The 7,596-nt window shown below is 42.6% G+C and overlaps 1 long non-coding RNA gene across 1 annotated transcript; it reads right to left on the bottom strand.

The window, feature by feature from the left end:
- Window positions 1-335: 335 nt before the first annotated feature.
- Window positions 336-6,519, bottom strand: LOC149875072 (uncharacterized). Its single transcript, XR_016440006.1, has 3 exons — window positions 6,375-6,519; window positions 753-819; window positions 336-600 (listed from the first exon to the last, which is right to left on the bottom strand). It is a non-coding gene; the product is annotated as an uncharacterized LOC149875072 (long non-coding RNA).
- Between the last annotated feature and the right edge of the window lie 1,077 nt (window positions 6,520-7,596).

The raw sequence follows: 7,596 nt of genomic DNA, 5'->3' as shown, positions 1-7,596 counted from the left end.
CAATCCAGGTCCAAGATCCTTGAGGGCTCCTTCCTCCCCTACACCTTCACCCGGGCCTCCGTGTCCAAGTCTGGGTTGCCCACCTAGCCTCCCATCTGGTGGGGGGTGGTGGGACAACGCCTCAAATGTCAAATGCAAAGTTAGTAACCCATAAGCCAACAGTCAGTTCCTGTACGGGTGTCTGCCTCTGGGTCCCCGCAAGTCCCGTTCGCCTCTTTTGGGAGGCTTTCATCTCTCTATTGGGGTCCGCCGTCTGTCACCGGAGCGTCCCTGCCCCGCCTGGGCAGCTCTGCCTCCTGCCCCCAATGCACTATGGCTGAGTCCCGTAGCCTGCTTCTTCCGGCTGCCGGGGTGCCCCCCCCTCCAGCCTTCACAACCGCCTCAACTGACTTCGGGGCTTGTCACCCCTAGTGCCTTGCCCCTGTGGGGCCTTACCCTTGCGGGGCCTTACCCTTTCCCCAAAACACGCATGCCGGGCGCATGTCAGCAAGCCTCCGCTGCTCCGAGCTTCCGCCGGGGATCCGCTCCTCTCCCAGCCCTTCTGGTCTCCCGCTTCTCCGCGCCGGTGCTGCTTTTGTGCCCACCGGCCCTGCCGCACACCTGGGGGAGGTAATTAAGCCTCATGCCTTGGGGCCCTGTGGGAAGCTCGCCTTCCGAGTCAGGCCTGCTTGGTGGCCTGCAGGCGATCTCGGCCCCACCATGGCTGCACCGCCTATCGCGCGCCCCACGCCCCGCCGCCACCGCCAATTTACCGGTGCGGCGGGACCCGCCTCACTTCTCCCGAGGCTGCTCGGGGCTGGGCCTCTTTCACAATGACATCTGCAATTAAAATGAACACAACAAATTTTAAATTATTATTAAAAATAATTCCAAGCCGTATCATAGAATCACAGAAAATTAAGGTTGGAAGGGACCTCAGGAGGTCATCTAGTCCAACCCCCTGTTCAAAGCAGGACCATCCTGAACAAGATCATCCCAGCCAAGACTTTTTTTTAGCCGGGTCTTAACCTCCACGGATGGAGATTCCACAACCTTTCTGAGTTACCTGTTCCAGTGTTTTACTGCTCTCCTAGTGAGAGAGTTTTTCCTAATACCTAATCTAAACCTCTATTGCTGCAACTTGAGACCATTGTTCCTTGTTCTGTCATGTGCCACTACTGAGAACAGTCCAGCTCAGTCCTCTTTGGAACCATCCTTCAGGTAGTTGACAACTTCTATTAAACCCTCCTCAGTCTTTTCTTCTAAATAAGCCCAGTTCCCCCAGCCCCTCCTCAGAAGTCATGTTCCCCAGCCCCCTCACCATTTTTGTTACCCTCTGCTAGACTTTCCAATTTGACCACATCCTTTCTGTAGTGGGGGGGCCAAAAATGGACACAGTATTCCATGTGTGACCTCACCAGTGCCACATAGAGGGGGAGAATCACTGCCCTTCATGTGCTGCCTCTCAACTTGTTCTCTCTCAGGTGTCTCTCTATGGATCCTTGAAGATCTGCTCCATGATCTTTCCTCATCCATAGTTTACCAGATTCTCTTTTCTCGCCTTCTTTAAGATTGACACTGTATTTGCCCTTTTTCAATCATTCAGGGACTTGCCTGATATCTACAAGTTCTTAGAAAGGTTAGCCCATAGCTCTGAAATTATTTAAGTCAATTTCCTCAGTGAGCTAAGACCAATGACCAACACCCATAAAACCTACCCTGCATAGCAGAAAAAAAGATGTCCTTTGCAGAGTGCCCCAAAGGAAATAAACCTACTCCACCTTGGATTAAATATTTTGTCATCTATCAATTAATGATTTATTCATTAATTTATTCTTCCTAATATTGTAATCTGTGCTTTTTTGACATTTGTGCAAGTTCTATTCTGATCTTACTACAGGTGGTTTTAAATCTCTCTGGACTAGATCCTAACAGAGATCCTCTAACAATTTCCATAAGTTGAAAAGGGGGATTTAGGTATAAAAGGGGATTTAGGTATAAAGTTTGGAATAAAATTATACCCTGAAATGTATTTCAATATGGTTTCAATTTTTATTCCAGTTGATTTGCTCTTTCCAAAATCCTTCATCCTTACATGGTCATTGTTTTTCCTCTTAATTATCATAATATATGACAGCTTACACTTACTGTTGAATCTAATGTAGGAAAGCTGTTTTCACTTATTTCTTAAGGGCTGTGCTCAATGCTGAACCAACAGCTACAGAAGAAACCATTCCTTACCCAAATTTGTTACACTCAAAGCCAAACAATGGCAGCAGGAGATGATGAAAAGAGACATATGAAGAGGATATGCAACAGAGGATGAGGGGCTTGGCTCTAATGCAAAAGATAAGGAAGTAAGGGATAAAAGTCACAAATTAGATTATGCAACCGAAGCCACAGAATGAGCCCTTCATTTTAAGTGTCAGCTCTTTGAACATACTGGAAGAAACCAAATGTGTGGAGGCCAGAGGAGAGCAATAAATAACCTTATTAAAATCAAATCAAACTGGAGTGTTCTCTCAATTTAGCATAAATTAGAAGTTCCACTGTAACTAATGTCAGTTTAAAACTGGGCATGTCTATAAGTGCATTAAAGCACTTTTTCTAATGTATATTAAATTGAGAATCTCCAATGTGAGAGCACCTTTAAATGTGCTCCAGGAGTGGGAGGAGTGACACTGTAATTAAAGCACTGCATCATCTCGTGTATCAGTGTCCCTGTGGATCAAAATGGGGGGGGGGGGTGCTTGAACTAAAGCTCATTAAACAGCAGTGGGTGAGTTAAGGAACCGTAGTTCAAGAACCCCCACTGCCATTTCAAAGCATGGGGACACTGATACATGAGACATGGGAAGCTGCTGGAGCACAATAATTGCAACACTTCAGCAGACATGATTAATCGAGTCTGCTCCAATGCACTGTAATTACAGTGTGTCCGAGCATCCTCTGTGCTCATGTATAGGCACCCTGAGGTACTAAAGAAATATACATTAGGCTGCCTTAACGCACAGTAAAAATGTACAAAATTTTTAAGTGTTGCTTAATGTGTGGTAGCCTATTTTACTGTACATTAGTGTAATCACACAGATTTTTACATGATGCTTTAATGCTTAGTAAAATAGGCTACCATGCATTAAAGCGCATGTGTAGGCATGCCCACTGGTGAGAGGTCGGAATCTGCTATTGCATATCTTTTTCATATGCTTGTTGTACCATGCAACATATATACCATGCATTAATTTCAGAAATGCTAATGATCCACAAATCCCACTAGGGTCAACAGGACCTGCAAGGACTCAGAATTTATGAAAACCAATAGGTATTTAATTATTGATTTTGGAGAACAACTTTAGCCACTCAAGTTTGAAATTCCTGGATGGAGAAAGTTAACTTAAAAGAACTTCATAGGCGACTCACAGGGGGAGCATGTGCCCCTCTGAGAGGGCTGTCTCTGGTGCCAATGCCACTAGCAGCATCAGCAGGTGCTTGACATGCCCCCCCTGCAGTGGCATACCGACAGGGGGTGGAGTGTCGGTCCCATGGTGGCACTTCTGGTTTTGCTGCCAGCATTTCTGGGCTCAGCGATCAGCTGCTGGGGACCCCCCTGCTCCCTGCTCAGGGACTGGTTGCTGGGGAATGGGGGACTCCACCCACCCAGTGATTGGGTGCCCCCCTCCCAGATTCAGGAGGCACCAGTCACCCATGAAGAACGTAACCCCACCCCATGAGTAAGACTGGAAAGTGCTTTCCACACATTGCCTTCCTTCTGAAATAAATAATTTTTCGCTGGATTTTTTTTTAATGCAGAAGAAATTTATTTTCTAATCCTGAAGATCAAGATATCAGGGGCTATAATGATTATGTTATGATGTCCTCAATTTGTTATGGGGTGTTTTTCCTGTGTTGTGGTCTTTTTTTAATGATTTAGATTTATGTACAAGCGATTTAATGAATTTTAAGGATTTGCTTGTGGATCACCTTTGATACTAGCAAGCATATTTTCACTGAGGAGATAGTTGAAGAACTGCTGTTCCCTTTAATAAAATACAGGATAATTAACACTGGGACAATGTAATAAGGAAATGGGAATTACTGCTCTCAAGTATGCTTCTAGCTTTGCTGAAAGGTAGCAGTTTAAAAACATGTGTTTTAATTAGATACTAATTTTATACAAATTGTATTTAAAAGATTTTTGGTTTTGTTCTCAATATCTGTGAATCAAAACTTAATGACTACACCTTGGAAATTCAGGTAATTTCCATACTAAACTGCAACTTGATCTCATTTAATGTAAACTGGAGATTTGCCATTGACTTCAATGGAAGCATTATGACAATAATAATGCCTCTATGGGTTAGACTAAAGCTATAATATCCTTCCAATATTCTGTGAAATCATAGCAATACATCATTATTCTTAACCAAATTATTTCTACTTAATTCAAAACAGGTCTATAATTCATAAAGTAACTTAATAACTTACATAAAGCCTGTTTCATACAGGCTTGAATATAGGGTTTAAGGTCAGATAAACGTATTCACTAATCTAATAGAACAGTAATGGACCACCTACATTATTTCCAATATCATTGGATTTTCATTGTTGACTTCACATGTCTGATCACTAAAACACAGACCAGAAAAGAATTTCCTGCTAGAACTACCAATTTTTATAAAATGTGATTACAAACAATATATTTACTTCAAAGAGAGGGAGCATGCTATCAGTTGCACACCACTAATAACTTCAAAATATTCCATTTTTATTGTTGTGCCTACATGTTATTGTCAGACTTAGTTCATGACCTTAAGTTTTAAATGGAATTTCTAAAACCAGACACACACAGTTAATGATAAATGCTATGAAAGAAAGTCTGTGTGTGTCTACATGCTTGTACACGATGGGGATAAAGATAGTCTGAAAAAAGACATAAATGTGAAGATAAATAGTCAACACAATGTCTGTTTTCTGACAGAGGATTTTAACTCAATTCAGGCCTGGTAAAAGGAAAGCATAAAGTGAAATATTTATGGTAATTTATTAAAGGGTGCAGCAAGAAGATAATCTAACACAGCTACCATTAGATGTATTTATAGCACTTGCATTTGTCTAATTTATACTTGTATTTTACTTTTCCAAAACTTTTAGTACAATTTAATAAATAAGACAAGTGAGACAAATGATACAAACACTATGTTGACTATGTGTTAAAAGTCCAGTTATAGAAATTCCATTTGAAACTTCAGGTCATGAATTAAGTCTACCCATATAAAGCAGGAGCAACAATAAAAATGGAATATTTTAAAGTTACCTGTGATGTGCTACTGTCATAGTTTCTTATTAGCTGTTGTTTAGATGCCATTTGCAAATAGCATTATATATTGGAATTGTATTGAAATTAAATTTCCAGTAGTTTAGTTCAGGGGATGATGATTCCATTGATGATACAAGTAGCAATGTAGCTATGGTAACTAAGTAATATTCCTCGCAAGTAAATATGGCAGTATGGCTTAATCTTTGCAATATTAAATTAATTTGTGCAAATTTGCATTATCTATATGGTTTGCCAGGAGAAGGGTGAAGAGCTACTCCCTTTAATTAACTATTTCCTTTAATTAAATAGTAATGTCATGTTTTCTCACTCAGGAAGTTCACAGAATATTCTGCTTGGCAGTGGGTATGTCTACATATGCAATTAAGGTACAGCAATAAACTCTGGTTTGAACATGACCCTGGGACTGCAGCACATTGAGCCAGGTCAGAACAGCCCAAGCTGGCAGGGTGTCCAGGAAGGTCAGCTTGCCAGCTGCTCCAACCTGGCTCAACGTGCTACAAAGGGGATGACTGGTACACAAGGGTGCTTCAGTTCAGGGCTAGCTGGCAGGAAGCCACCTCATCATAGTACCCTCATGCCCTAGCCAGTTCCATCAGCATCTACATGTGCACTGCTGTGGAGTAAAAAACTCTGCCATAGGATAGTACTTGTATTTACAAATACTAACCTATGCTGTGGGGCAGAGCTGTACTGCTACCCAGCACATCCACAGGTGGTGGATACTGAAATGACCGTCAGGGATGGTGAGCTGTGAAATAAGCAGGGGTAACTCTGATAAATAAACAGCCACAGACTAAGCAGCGGCGGCACCAGCAGGATGTGGTGAGGACAATAGATGGCACTGCTTTCCCTCCTAAAAAGCTACATATATCCCTTGACAGTGCTGTGACATGGTGAGTACAGGTCATCACTATAATGAATCTGCTCAGCCTCCATCTATAGGTGTTCAACTCATCAGTGGCAGAGCAGGTGGAAGGAGATGTTAACATCTTAACAGATGGGAAGACAGATGAAGGCTGCAGTGGAACAAGATCCCCAGTTGTCTTAGTCTCCTTACCATTGGATCAAGGTCCCATTCTGTCAAGACCCATGTGAAAGTTGATGTCCAGAAGCTTCTCCACACACAGGTGTCCTCCATGAAAACAGCTTTTTCAGCACATTCCTCAAGCCCCATGACAACCAGCTAATAGCAATGGGAGCAGGTCTGGAAACTTCTAGTCATGAACTGGAATGAAGACAATAGTTACAAGTAGGCCATTTAGCACCTGGATGAGACAACAGTGTCATTTGTTACAGCTGTAACTGTAACTGAACAGCCATTGTCAGGATCCACTCTGCTCACCCTACATGGAGAGAGGGCTAGAAAAGGTGCCCTAAACATAATCTGTCAAATACAGTATTCTGTATTTCTTCCTGACTGGAGAACTGTGTTCAGTGGGATCACCTTTAATGCAGTCAAAAGCACCAGTGAAGATGCACCATCATTTTTGGGACCTGGAACATCAGGACCCTCATGGACAACCCTAGTACTAGTAGTGCCCAGAGTGCTGCACTACAATTGTGGCCCAAGATTTCAGGTGACAAAACATTGGTGCAGCTGCACTGAGTGAGAGCCAGCAGGTGGGAGATGGGCAGCTCAAAGAAAGTGGAGGCGGCTACACGTTCTTCTGGAATGGTAAATAGGAAGAAGAACGCCAACTTCACAGAGTTGGTTTTGCCATTAAGCATGAACTCATAAACCAACTCAATGAGTTCCCTATTGGAATTAATGAGTACCTCATGAGTCTCCTTCTTAAACTAGAAGGGATGCAATAGGCCACTGTCATCCATGCATATGCCCCAATTCTTGATGTTGCTGATGAAACAGAGGAATTCTACTCCAACCTTGACCAAGTCCTTTCTGACATTATAGAGGCAGACAGACTTATTCTTCATGATAATTTCAATGCTTCTGCAGTGGAACCACTGGCAAGGAAGGAGTAGGCAAGGTCAACTCCAGTGGTATCCTCCATTTGATCAAATGCACAGAACATGGATTCATCATCACCAATACCCTGTTCCACCATAAAAACAGGCTGAATACATCATGGCAACACCCATAATCTAAGCATTGGTACTGATTGACTATGTCATCATCCATGGCCAGGATCACAAAGGTGTACGCATCACCTGAGCTATACTAGGAGCTTATTACTGCACTAATCATTAACTCATCTTCTTGGTTATTGTTAGGATAACAATATGGATTTTGGGAAGTACTGGGTGTGCAGCTGAATGAA

Source organism: Crocodylus siamensis, chromosome 1, assembly GCF_052110815.1.
Source record: "Crocodylus siamensis isolate JL-2025a chromosome 1, ASM5211081v1, whole genome shotgun sequence".
Lineage (NCBI taxonomy): Eukaryota > Metazoa > Chordata > Crocodylia > Crocodylidae > Crocodylus > Crocodylus siamensis.
The sequence above is the reverse complement of the archived record's forward strand: the minus strand, read 5'-3'. Positions and strand labels throughout refer to the sequence as shown.